Source organism: Anser anser (assembly GCF_964211835.1).
Source record: "Anser anser genome assembly, chromosome: 5".
Taxonomy (NCBI): Eukaryota; Metazoa; Chordata; class Aves; order Anseriformes; family Anatidae; genus Anser; species Anser anser.
The window spans coordinates 62,089,720-62,104,001 of record NC_139725.1 but is presented as its reverse complement, the minus strand read 5'-3'; the positions used below and the strand labels follow the sequence as shown (position 1 = coordinate 62,104,001).

The 14,282-nt window shown below is 44.8% G+C and overlaps 1 protein-coding gene across 10 annotated transcripts in view; it reads right to left on the bottom strand.

Annotated features, from left to right (window-relative positions):
* SLC35F4 (solute carrier family 35 member F4) overlaps positions 1–14,282 on the bottom strand; it is a 108,561-nt gene that overhangs the window by 81,876 nt on the left and 12,403 nt on the right. The window contains exons 1-2 of one of the 10 annotated variants that reach the window (XM_083836761.1): positions 5,441–6,750; positions 4,206–5,331 (exon numbers count right to left, since the gene is read on the bottom strand). The exons of 7 other annotated variants lie outside the window; for them this stretch is intronic. The gene's annotated coding sequence lies outside the window, so the exon portion shown is untranslated. Of the gene's footprint in view, positions 1–4,205; positions 5,332–5,440; positions 6,751–14,282 lie in introns of those variants that run through there. 2 more of the 10 variants (XM_083836763.1, XM_083836764.1) reach the window with 2 other exon arrangements.

Here is a 14,282-nt window from a genome sequence, read left to right as displayed (position 1 = left end):
TTTCTTTTCTCCCCCGAGATGCCAACATATTGGTGATTACTTAGGATTATAGCGGTGCTCATTCCATTAAGCAATCCATTTCACAAGGCATCTGTGATGTAGACGCGCAATTCTGCAAAAGGGTTGAGGCTACCGTGTATTTCTTTGGAAACAACAGACCCCAAAATGGGAAACACAGAGTGGGAAGTTCCCACTGACCTGAATGCCTACACAGACCGAGGACTAAAGCCTTGGGAACAATTTAACAGGAAAAATTTGCCAAACTTCTTGGAACTCGGTGCGGAGAGCTTGCTTTTTACTATCAAAGTTGCCAAACGCTGGAAGCGCGTTCGTACCATCCAGGTGTGGAATCCAGCTGTTGCACCACACAGCGCGGCAGTCAGCAGCTCAGATTTGTATCATCAACGCGAAGACGAAGCCTGAAGCAGAAGATATTTTCTCTTTGCCTTCACTTCAGAGCACGATCAGCCCAAACGCTCCCACTATCCCGAATGTCGTGCAGATCCTCATGGCGAGCATCATCTGCGCCTGGCCACATCAGAGGAGGCACGCTGGTTGCTGCTGGTCATCCAAACAGTGCAACAGCTCTGAGCAGAGCAGTCTGAAACACATACCAGGCCATGTGGGAGCATTTATAACCACTCTTCACTGCTGCCAGTCTCTTCTTTCCATTCATGTGCTCTGTACCGAGTCCAGACGTGATCTTTTTGGATCGTTGTTCATTCCTGCAGGTCCAAGAGTCAGCTTCTTCTGAAGATAACCATAAAATTCCCATCGACACCAGCAGGGTAAAGCCCAGTAATGCTTTTATACCGTTTTCTTACATTTAATTGCAAGACAAGAACAACCACCCCAAATTCAGGTATTTTTCTAGCTAATGTGCTTGGTTTTTACAGGATTAGTGGGGCAAAGCACCACTTGTCTTGGTCCTAAGATCTGTTTTACAGTCTACAGGAAATTATCTGCATCCAGTCACAGAATCTCTCCAAAGAAAGGAAGAATTCAGCTTTGATGGAGACCAAGCATTTAATTAACGTTCCAGCAAAAGCGTAAGAACCTCAGGGAGGAAGGACCTCAAAGCAGCATCGATTTCTCCCTTCCATGTTTTTCACTCTATAACAAAGATGTTTGAGAGCCAGAAATTCAGCAGCTGCAGTAATACGATGCAGGAGAAGTTACAATAACTAGCTATCAATCGGATCCCAAATTTGAGTTTTTTCTTTCTTGCAACCTTATAAAACCATAATTAAATATTAGGAGGTGAAGGAAAAACATGCTTAGTACAGTCCAAATCATTTCACAGCAGTATAAAGCAAAATCCACAGAATCCAGGGAAGTTAACTGGGTGGAGATCAAAACCAGAACCTTTGTCTGCATCAACCAAAATTGACAGTAATACTGTTAAGGAGAAAAGCACCACAGGAAACCAAAGCAATAGTCTTAATTTACTGCTGAATCTTTCAGTTCTGTTTCCTTCCTTTCCCTTCCTTGGAAACTGCATCTTTTATTTATGCTTAGAGGAACTTATCCCTGAAGGGCATGTCTCACCAAGATGATCTTCTAGGGAACAAAACAAATTTAATACAAACTTTGTCTGCTTCAAATTGCCAGGAAGTTAAATGAGCCCATATATTTACATCAGGCTCCTTTATCAAGTTGCTGTGCCTCGCTTATAAAGGACGGAGCACGCTCTGCTGCTGGAACTAGAAAGGATTACATACACTTGATACCTCCTTTCACCAAAGACTTCTTACAGACAAAATAACCATCCTGAAGGACAGGAGAAGGTTCTTTTACTGATAAACTCTGCCAAAGCTCTGTGAAAGGGTAAGCAAAAACAGTTTAGAAATCCACATCTTTGTCTGATACCAGAATTTTAAGAGATGGATCACTGTCAATGGCGGGCAACAAAGTATAAAACAAAAACAGATGAGACACACACCCCTAAAACCTCGTGCAGCTGAAGTTTCCAAGCACCCAGCCCTTTATTTAGCTGGCTGAAAACTCTTTCTAGGAGATATCCTAGATGTCCTGGGACAGCTGCTGGTCAGCTTAGGAATGCCAGCCCTGGATGATGCTCCCAGACAGGGCACGCTCCTCTTCCCCCACCAGAGATCAGCCCTTCCTACCACAAGGGACAGCTCGTATTTAGCTCACAGCCCAGACTTAACCAGGGGTTAGATGGAGAGCGAGTGAGCTTCACTGGAGGATGGATGTGTGAATTAATCAGCACAACCTGCACCTTCTGCTGCAGGACTCTCCATCACCAAGGACCGTACCTAAATGTTACCAGGTTTAAACTTCTTTGGCTCCACACCAGGATGAATTTGGAAGGAAGGATTACAATATTTTGCTCAGTGCATCGCTTCATTTATTTCCTGCCTCCAGCAGATGAAAGCAATCCTACCCTAGGCTGATGACTAAGTAGTTCAAGAAGGGGAAAAAAATAAAAAAAGCCAAGGATTACTCCTATGAAGCTGGCCTTTCTGGAGCTAATCAAATCTCATTTGTTCTAATTTGATCCTTATTGGACTCTGCAAGGAAGATTTTCCTTAGGCCAGCTAAAAAAAATTCCTTTTTCCTTTTTCATTGCCATGCTGTTTGTAGGAAAAGAACACATTTACATACAAAGAGCAAGCTGTCTCCAGGTTTGCCAGCAACCCTGAGATGCCGTCTGCACAGAAAATCCTTTATGAGAAAGGAGAGAACCAACAACACCTGCTCATACCCAAAGTGCAAGTTTTTGTTTGTTTTTTGTTTTCTCTCATTAGAGAACTCTTACCATTTGCAAACTACATTATCATGTCCCTGCCAGGACAGTAACGTTGAGCCAAATGCTTCACTATCCATGGTGACCCTTGTCTCTAATTATCCCTTCAGCCCCTTGCATCAGGCTTCACCTCCAAGTTTCTCACCTTCATCACATCAGCCTTAAGCTGTCCTGGCTCTATCACAACGATGTTAGCACTTAGGTGCTAACATCGTGGCCTAGAAAGACAAAACTGAAACACCCAGCAGGCCACAGAACCTACAAAAAGTTTCACTACTGCTTCTGAAGAAGCAAAGAAGTCAAACTCATCTCTCCAAACGTGAAGGATCGACAGAGGACGAAGTGCTTCATTCCGACTCCTAACACACGGGATGTAAGTACGTGCTCACACAAACTGAGGTGCAGAAGCCAAGCCATGTGTCAAGAATATATCCTTGACACAGTAGTATCTCGTCTGCCTTGCTGCCCAATTCCCTGTGCAAAAAGAGGCATATAAGGATAAGTAATAAAACAAAACCACTCATACCACCACACACGCACAAGATCTCCTGACAACAGCAGTGATATTGCTAGAAACCCACAGTGCTGGGCACTAATGAAACGCTGCTCATTAATCAGTTATTAATAAAAGCAGCTGTTCTGCATCATAGACGCAAAAATGTACTGGAGACCTTCAAAGGCCCCTTCCCACCAATTCCCTGCTCCGAAGTGGTACCGTGGCCAGTATTAGACCATGCCAGCCCATTTTATCCAGCTGAATCTTGAAAAACCACAGATGGAGTCCCCCTGTCTGCTGTCTGCACCCCTCCTGGGCTCCAGCGCTATCTTCTAGTGGAAGTCCCCAAAATGAGCCTCCCGAGCTGCAGGTTGTGGTCGTTGTCCCTTAGCGTACCGTTTGCTATTATGCTGAAGAGTTTGCCATAGAATCATAGTTCCATAGTTTGCCTCTACCACCCCTGTAACGCCCTGTCAAACAGGCTGCTGGAGTTCACCTAGGGTCATGTTAACATCCAGCGGGGGCAGCAGGACACGAGAACGATTCTGAAGGCTCCCAGAAGGTGAGACGGCAGCTTGTCAGGTACTGCAAAGTGAACACCAAGGCAGTGCTGGTCAGATGGAACAAGTATCGAGGTTTTCTTCAAGTCCTTGGCTCTGAATAGCAGAGGACAGATTTTAAAAGTTCTCAGTAGCATTTCAGGCCATGAGCAAAGTCAGAAAGGCAAGCACAGAGCCACTGCACTCCAGGATCTACCTGGGGGCAAAAGAATCAAACAGCCAAAATTCAAGCACGCTGCAACCACCCACCTGCACACACACAGAGAATGGCAGAACCAAATGACCCAAAAAGAGGCCAAAGCAAAAGACTCTTTGGCTGGACACACAAAGACCCTAAAATGAAAAGTCACAGTTTAGGGCAGAGCTGATGCCACCGTACCTGGGACAGGGGGACAGCATTCAGTTAGCTACGATTCGAAGCTGGGCAGTGTGGATCAAAAACCAGATGTCAGAGCTGGTCCTGTGCCTAGCTCTGCTGATAACAAGGTTTGTGGTTGTGCCCCGCTCTCCATCCTAGTCTCACCCTCTCTTGCATAAGTAGACGGGAGATTTCTTTGTGCACGGAGCTGCTCCCTCATGGTGGTGGCAGGATGAAGCCCTGATTCCATCCGGAGTCTTTCAGCACCTCTATAAAACAAATAACAATTCGTTTCTTGGACACCAAAACATCCTGAAGGCTAGATGAAAAGCAGGTATTTCTCCTTCAGTAAGTCACTGGTATCACACAAACTGCAAAACTGCAAACTTCTTTTCCTTTTTTTTTTAAACAAACATTTCTTAGGCTTTGAAGCATGAAATAAGTAAGCCCCATAGAGAATGGTATTTTTAGCTCCCAGGATCACATGATGTGCCAATAGCTTCTGTCAGCATCATCGGTCTTGCAAATTTAAATTGATTGAAGTAATAAGAGCACTTGGCAAACATACCCAGCTGAAATGTATGAAAGTCCAAAACTTCTCATCAGACAGCATGAAGTTTTAAGTGCACTTCTCTATAAAAACTCCTAAACGATTCATATTGCTGAAAAAAAAAGCTTTAAAATGTTTTGCAACATGGTGAAGCCTTACTTTTTTAATTTTAATTTATCAGCACAGCAGTTAACCTCTTTGTCAGAGCTCTGTTCCTCTTTTCCGACTGTTTACTTAAATCAGTCTCTTCTGCATTAAAAACTAATTAATTCAGTACCGCACAATAATTTCTATGACAAACAAACAGCAGGATTCTTGGAGTTATTCTTGCATTGTTCTTATATTATTCTTGGACGTGGGATGCAGTAAGCAAAACTGGCAGAATGTGACACTCTTACAAGCCTGGATTTATACTGATCAAAGACAGAACAGCCACAGAAAAGCTTGAGGAATCTCCTCGGGTGTTTTTTTCTTCATTGTGATCAGACACGGGGTGAAAATCTTGACGGATGGAGGTTTTCCATACCCTCAGCGTTGTGACTCCAGCGGGGCAGGTTTGCTCCTGCTGAGCATCTGGGCAGCACACACACATCCCTCCTACAAAAACACGAATGCATTAAGGGCAGGAAAAGCTCAAATAACTGGGGATGGCAGAAGAACGTGTATTGGTCAAGGTCAACGAAATGGCAAATGAAAGTCAGCCAACCTGCATGGTTTTCGAGGATTTTAGATTTCTCCCTGTTTCAGTCATTTCTGGGTTATGATGCACTGACTGGAACACAGGAAAAAGGGAGAAAAAACCACATTGGCCAGATTCTTCTTAGCTGCACCACGATCTCTCTCCAACAATTCCAGTAAACCCTCTGGGTTTCCACTGAGGCAAAACAGTTGGAAATATCTCCCCTCATTTCCATTGTTATACTTGAATTATGCTGGTAAAGGGAAGAGAAGAATTTCTGATAAAGGCTGGCACTTTTTTACTTTCCGAATATGACAATAAAAGCTTCATTCAGGGATACAGTCTGTCAACTACAGCACATAATTACGGCCGAATCTAATTGCTAAAAGATGACTTGCAGGCAAGCACCGCTGACACGAGCTGGAGTTAGTACATACAGCAAGGACGAGGTGGTAGAATGAGTCTGTACATGACAAAAAAGGCTTGCGTTTGCTCACATGACTAATAACAACTGTACTCCCTTTTTAATTGATCGATATCTATGGATATCCACTTTGAGCCTGACATGCCTTTCCCCTAAGCAGGGACTGACCGTCCTGTGTCCGGACACGGGACTCCACGTCCCCCCGGAGGCAGAGTGGCAAGCTCTCCCCTCGCTAAACGCCAGGGACCCTGAGTCCAGCTGCAGCTAGAGATCACCCTGACCCTCCAAAGGATTTGTTGTGGCTTAAAGAATAAATAACGGACTGCTATACCATGGCTTTAACGTGGGCATTAACAGCATATAATACATCTGACATGTTTTTACGTATTAAACGTAATATGTAAGCGGGTATATTTGTATGTAATGTAATAGAAAAAATCAAAGGAGGTCAGATTAGATAATTTACGTGCCCCTGCTGGCCTTCCAGACACCTACACATCAGGAAGCATTAACAACACATACGCAGAAGCAGCTGATCCAGCTGCCAGGCAAGCTTGGTCAAGGTCCACCAGCTATGCAGCTCACTACTTTTGAGCATCTCCACACTAGAAGGATGCCACCAGCAGCAGCAGACGAGCAGAGATCACGATTCGCAGCTTCCAGACTGACACTGAAGGAAGTATTACACAAACGCGGTGGCCTGCGATACTGCTGGGTGATGCTCAGCACCTTCAGAGGTCCTTCCCATGCTTCTGGCTGGACAGCTTCCTTCCTGGGATGCTTCCTGGAAGAGTAGCACTGCTCCTTTCTGACGGTACAGGGATACCCGTGAGCAGGTAAGGACCAGAACTGGTAGAGGTTGAGGCTTTACACCACCGGCATTTTGAGCTTGAGCGCACACTCTGTATCCTGCCTTTAACAAAATAAATAAATAAGGACACCCTGGCCATCCACAGGAGCTCATGGGTCAGATGCTGAAAAGCTGTGCTATAAATAGACTCCAGCAGTCTTCTGAAAAGCATCGAGACGTAAGAATTGTCAAACACAGACAGAGCACCTAAATACTCAGCGATCTAATTTTGATCTCCCTCACACAAGGTATACATACCCTGGCGTAAAGCCGTGTTTGTTTTTTTTTGGAAGGAGAGAGTCCGGATTTATCTAGGCACAAGATTACTACTCTATATTTACTTCTATTTTTAATCCTTGTGATTAATAATTAATGTTACATGGCATGTTTAAGATGAGAACATATTGCTGCTCTAGAAAAAACTAATAGAGCAGGCTTTCCTGCTTTTCCAGATAAAAGAAACTAACAAAGAAACAATCTTCTCTAATTTCACACAACAGTGCTGTCTTCTGTGATTGCTAAATTAACAGTGCTGCTATCACTGTGAAATGGTATATAAACTTCGAGGTTATTAGTCAGCTGTTTACTTTCCTGCAAAAACCAAAGAAACCTTAAACAGGCAAACAAACTCTACAGCAGGGCAAACAAAACCTGAACACGTCCCAGGAGTAAGACCGATTCCTTGTGGTCCGCAAGTTGAGATCTGCAGAAATGGCCACTGAACAAGGCAAAGGAAACAGTTTCAGAGACAACACCAATAAAGTTCCAGCAAAGCAGTGCAAGATCAAAATTAGCGCACTTTATGCACCAGCAAGTACAGCAGATTTGCAGATTCACACGAGACAAAATGCAACAAGAGAAAAAAAAAACAACTGAGGGCTCAATTCTGTAGACCTGACTCAAGGCAAAATTCCCATTAATTTCAGTAGTTTTGCCCGAGTCAGGACTCCAGCCCTGGAACCTTAATGACAGCTGAACAACCAACCCACCACCAAGTCTGTCAGCACATCGGTACCTCTCCGGCCACGCAACAGAGAGGGAGATTTGTCCTTTCATTAGCTGCTTCCCCATTCCCCGTGAAGCAGCGAGTGCTTCGTGCCCGCCAGCTCCAGCTGTTGGGAAAGTCACGAAGGGTTTGTCGCCGGCATCGAAATCTCAACCTCCGGGGCTCGTGCTAACACGAAAACTAGGCGGTTCTCAGGAAGACTGGCAGCGGACAGTTGACTTAGGGCAGCTTCTCCATGTAACACAAAATGAGACCGTGGCACTCATTGCCAGGGGTTGTCATAGATGCTAAAAATAAAAAATAAACAGTTCAAAGATTCAGAAGTGATTGATAGCCTAGCGTTGGGAGGGGATGACAGAAAGGGGTCACTTTGTTCACGTCCTGTTTCGTTTCCTACAGCGTCCCTGCTGAACGAGGACCCCGTGCTGAACAGGCTTTTGGAAGACTCTGTGATGGGCCTCACTGGACTAAAACTCCAGTTAATCAGACGCATTTCTCAAGACACCAGTGCCCGGAGCTCCACAGCTACATCCAAGAAGTTAACTTTTAGCTTTTAAAATGATTAAAATAATAAATAAATAAAACAAGCTGAGAGTCTGATGGAAAAAGGATCACATAAAACACACGCTGCCACGGTCTCTGGAGAGATAGGAACAACGGTTTTAAGACAGCTGAGCGGGCACACCACATGGAGTTGTACGGGGAGTTTGATGCTTAAACCAAGCCAGGCCACCAGGATTACAGCCCTTCACAGGATGAGTACCCAGTGCTAGAAGAAAAACCCTCAAAGCAAGAAACACGCTGATGTTTATGAGCTCAAAAAGTGATTTTCAGAAATTGTGAGAAATCTGTACGATCGTGACTTACAAAGATGGGACTTGGTATGCAGCAAGCGTTGAAGAGTTCAGCTTCTTTGGTCCCTTTCCCTAGATGGCTAAATGGAGAAATTTCCTCCAAGACAGGAAAGATGCAAGAGACAGGAGAGAAAAGATAGAAAAGAAAAAGAAGGAAAAAAAAGCAGGAAAAAACCAACCCTACTCTTACTACCATTTATAGTGGGCTGGAAAGGAGATTCTCCTACACACAGCAGGAACCAATATATGCTCTGGCAGAGAGGCCAGCAGCCTGCTCCAACCTTAGCCCAGTCAGCTCCTTGTTCAGAAGATGCCCTTACAGTCCACTCAAAGATTATCCCAATTTTTCAGACATGGGCTAGATGTCAGGTTTGGATCCCAGCCCCTTCACCCTTCAGGCCTCTCACATGGATACAGCCGCAAGCTCGGTCCAACCCTAGAGCCTTTTCCTGGGGTGAGATGAAGTAGGAGATGTTTGCCTGGCGGACCCAACTCTTGGTTTTTAAAGGATATTCCTGACTTCTCAGCACCACAGCACAGAAGGCAGCAGTCCAGATGGCCTGGATTGGACAATCACAAGCAATCTCCTAAATTTGTTAGTTTAATGGGACCATTAAATACAGCTCTTCTGGTATTTAACCAGTTCTGCTTCACTACTCATTTGGCCTCCTGTAAGTTGTTAGTTAATTTTTTCAACCTGTGCAAAGGGCAGGGCCATGTCTACAGAGCGCTTGAGTCTGACTCCAAATGGTACCTGAACCTTGGCTTGTCACACACCACATCTGAGAATGCCACCATCTGTGAGCAATATGTCGAGATGACTTCACTTGCAAAATGCTGGCAAAATACCGGAGAGAAATATGACAAAATCAGTTACAAAGATTATTTCAAAGTCACTGACAAGCTGGCCAACATTTTGTTCCTCGTTATCTGCTCCGTCCTGCCCTCCATCATCTCAAATGCAGGCAAAAATGAGAAACTCATCATAACATATACATTTAAAGACGTTAATAGAGTAATGAAATACCGTATCTTATGAGTGTCTCAGCAGTCAGTGCTCTGTGGAACACTATATTCTAAAGAATAACGAGATGGCAATGACCCAAGGTTTGTCTGGAGCTTCTGTATCTAGAGGGATTCATCTCATATCGACAACAATTTGGTCTGGTGTACCCTGCAAAAAACCACTGTCAGTTCAGGGACCTTAGTTAAACACCGCTACAGGAATCTCTGACAACCCTAGGAAGGTAAAAGAAATTCTGAAAGAGTGGAAAAGAAAACTTAAATGGAAAGAATATATATGAGCAGCTGGAGAGGCAGCCTGAACTCAGTTCCCAAAAAAACAGCAGACCGAATAATCAAAACAGACTACATGTAAGAAAACAAGGAGAATGACCGTCAGAGCCTCATCAAGACTAAATCACATCAGTCTAATGTTGTTTCTACGACAGAGTAACAGGTCTGTGAATCGAGAAGGACAGGAGACATTACAGACCTCGGCGGCAGTAAGGCTGCTGATGCTGCCCAGCATGACAAGACAGGGAAACTTTCAGTGGGTGGAAAAGTGCTCCTGGACCAGACCTGGAGCTGCTACCAGTGGCTCTGTTAAACAGAACAGTGTTAACTAAGGAGTCCTACCAATAAAAAGCGAAAGGTTGTTCCCACCTAGCGCAGAGAAGCAGTTGTACAGACACGGCTCGGGGAATAGCCACAGTTTGCTGGAAGAGGACTGGGAGGTGAGAGGAAACCCCAAGGTGAAGTTGTCTCACCTGTGCTGTACTGTGGCCAACGATTCAGACGTGGAAGAAGTGAGACGGATAACCCACGGCACACTACAGAAACGAAGGGTTCTCTCCTGCAAGGCTGTGCTGGTGAGGCCTTAGCTGAAGACTTGTGTCCAGTTTGAGGAATCAGATTTTAAGAGAGGTGTATGCTCACTGGAGCGAGTCCAGAAAAAAAGACGATAAACAAATTTCTAGGAAGTATGACTTTACCCAGAATAAGTGGAAGACTTCGGTTTCTGCAGTGAAGATAAAGGAAAACGAGAAAAAGGCTGTCAGATTTGTAGTATTTTGCTGTAGAGGAAGAGACCAGTCTGGTCTCCATGTAAAAAGTAACCAGGACAAATATTAGGTCTGAACCTTCCAATAAAAAAAAAACAAAAACATTTAGCCATAAGGAAATAACACGTAAATGAAGCACTGGCACAGGCTGGAAGGAGGGATGTTTTAAAAGGGGTTAGATAAGTATCCACGAGGAATGCTCATTAGGACAAATACAGTAGCTATTTCTCCATACCTCTTCCAGTTCTGCCATCCTCTGAGATGATCATGGCTCAACCCATGCACTGCACCAATTAAATGTTTTAAAAGTGACCAAATCCCAAACACTTCACTCAGGCAAACCTTCTCCTGGCTCCAAAATCTAGATCAATGGTAAAAACATCAAAGACCATGTCAGGTTCTGCCACTCTTCATCATGTACCTTCAGCTGAGGAACAAAACATCCTCCAGTCTGGGTAGCAGCCCACTTGAGAAGGAAGATCATAGCAGACTGATTTACAATTTAGATGCCTGTCCATGATTTTGCAAAGTTTTAGGACTATCTTTGTGGTTCTACACTTGCATCCGATCTCCACAATTACTTTAAAATGTTCTGCTGTAATAGAATAATCAGAGGCAATTATGGAAGGTCAGAGAAAGAGCAGGCATAATATATTCTGTTAGCTCCTTCTAATAGTTCATGATGCGGAGCTTTATTAATGTGTCTGGGACACGTCCCCCAGCCCACCTGAGAAATGCCAATGCTCCTCAGGGGAGGGCACTGAAAGGACTCACAGTTTGCAGGTCTCTCTTCACAAAGATAAAGATGAGGGCTTGCAAAGAAGCCAAAGGCGATTAGAAACTTTTTCCCCACAATGAAATCCAGGCATGCAGAGCTGTAAGAGTAAGTGCTGTGGCAGAAGGATTAAGACAGCCTTTCCCCGATCCTGCGAGGTAAAGTTAAGATTTGCACCAAAGACTGCATCCCCAATTAATCCGGCTCTGAGCAGCTCCTTGCTCACTTACATCAAGTGTTGAAAAGCGGCTGGCTACAATATTAGCCTCTTCATAAACTCACGTAGTGAAGATGGTAAGCACTGCGGTGCTTTTCACTTCATCCATCCACCAGGGCACGAAGGCCTGAGTGAACTGTCTCCAGGGCCAAAATCCCCAGGAGTAGTTGAGGAAGGAAACCCCAAACCTTCTCTGCTCATCTCATGCATCCATTCTAGGCAACGGCTGGTTCAAATTTTTGGGCTGGTTCCCTTCTCGCCTGATCCACACAACACACAACATTTAACTTCCCCTGCTCCTTGTGCTTTTATGCTCTGATGGAAGATACAGATGCCTTTGCATCTCCCCCACCAGAAGATCTTGCAGAGGACAAGGAGTTAAAGCATTTGATAGCAAGCCACACGTCACATTAAGGGCATGCTTAAGAAAAACAGAGTGTGAATAAGTTACTAATTATCTCCTTAACAATTAAAATCAGATCACCAAATAAAACCTATGAAGTCACCTGCTGGTGTGCTTCCAGTCACCTGCTTATGCGTCTGACTTTATAATAAGCCTGATCATCGTGATTGCCCTTACATTAAATCCTTAGTCTGTTTAGAAACAGAGGGAAGAAATATTTCCCCCCGGGCATGCCCTGCAAACAACTTCCCTCTTCTTAGCATCCCTCTCTGCCACACCACAACCAACAAGCTACGAACAATCTCAGTTAACTTACAACTTTTCCCTTCTTCTAGTGACAAGACTTGCTTGCAACATTCGATGACGAAGTTGGTAAATGCTGACACACCAGCTCCTTAACCTATTCTCTCAGAGCGTTACTGAAATTCCAGGTATTTCCCCCCAGCCGTCTGTAGGCAGACATCAGCAAGCTGCAGCCCCATTCAGAGCCCACCACATACAACACAAACCCAGTTGATGTTTGAAACTGGGAAGCCGCAGGGCTTATTAGAGCTTGCACAGTGCAGAGCTGCCGCGGCACTGTTTCCTAACTGGGAGTTGCCTTCCATCCACACGGCTTAGAGCACAAGCAGAGCGAATTCTCCTCTACCCAAAGACTAAACATCCAGGGCAAGAAGCCAGCCCCTTTACAGCCTGTGGCTCTGCCAACAAAGCAAACTCATTCACTGCCAGCGCCGCCCTTCTGCATCAATCACCAGACCCCTAGGACTTCCCCTACAAACTGCTCCAGTACCTGGTTCTGATCTTGGCGCAGGAAAATAACAGCAGCAAAGCGATTCAGACATGCCTTGAGACTACTGCGCATCTCAGGCCATCCAGACTTCCCTGCAGCCTCTGCCAAAGCAGAGAGAGTCGGCTCTAATTTGCTGCCCAGCTGTTAATAGTGACTTTCTAGTACCCACCAGCACAGGATCACTACCTGATAGAGCAAGCTCCAGCCCAGCCCTCTCCCTCAGCACACGCAGCCCTCCCTTGCCCTCGTTATGCAGGGAGAGCTTTAGCAGCACAGGAACGGGGTGACTAAGTTTGCGTCAGCAGTGACTTCCAGCATCTCTTTTCCTCAGTGCCTTCCCATCAGGGCTCTCAGCCTGGAGTTTTCTACGTGCTCCCGGAGGTCAAGAGCCAGCCCAGAGAACCCAGCTGACGGCACCCGGATGGTAAACCTGCTCCAACGGTCCCTGCCCTCAAGGAATCTCTCCAAACCTGTGATGTAAAAACAGGAGATAACTCCATAAGCCACCTGCCGCTGATTTGCAAACATCACCTCATTATCAGCCGCCTCTTTGCGCTTATGCTTATGAAAGCAAGACCTCCATATTTCACCTCCGAAGCAGAGCAGAGTCATCTAATCCAGCAGCATCACATAAATGAGCTTCACACCAGTGGGGAGAGCCTAATAGATTTTGTAGGTCAGTGCTTCTGGCAGATATTTCTCTAAAGACTACGATGAGAGTTCAAGGGGAAGGAAAAAAAAAAAAGTCATCCTTCAACCAGATTTTCGAAGGCAGAGTCCAGTAAAAGTTAATAAGAGTGGGAAAAAAAACATAAGGAGCAAGAGCTCAATCGATTTGTTGTAAGCTGATCTGAAAGTGGTTCGAAAATTTGGGGCATGTGAGGACAAAAAAAAAATATTCTCGCAGAGAACAACTCAAAAATAAAAATAGCAGCATTAGCTAAGAGCAGCTCTTCAAAGGGATGTCAGACTTTACTTTGTGCAGCAGCAACTCAAAAGGCTTCATATCGTCGCTACACAGCAACATTAAAACCAGTGTTCAGTTCTTTGGGAAATAAACATACAGCAGAATAATAAAATGCAACTAAAGGAAAGTTGATTTAAATCCTATTTATAAACACCTGAGGCATTTTTCCTTGTTCAGTGCAGTCACCACGATGTCAAACTCTAATTTTCAGCAGAGGTCAGAAACGGCGTAACTGGCAACTCCATGCACGGCACGGGTGACAAAAATAATTTCTAGGAACTTAGCCTTTAAATAAACAGGACTAGTGGCAGTTCTTCATCACTTCTTTAAAGCTAAGAGTTACAAGCAGTACCAGATTTGCTCCAAGCACAGAGAGACTTAATGCTTTCAGTGACTCCTTTTGTGCAGAAATGTTTTCTTTGCACTTAAGGAGCCCAAGTGTTGGAAAATGCCTGCGGAGCCCTCTTCTTCCCTAACCTGCAGGAGAGGGGGGAAGCCTGCTTTTCGTTCCCAAGGC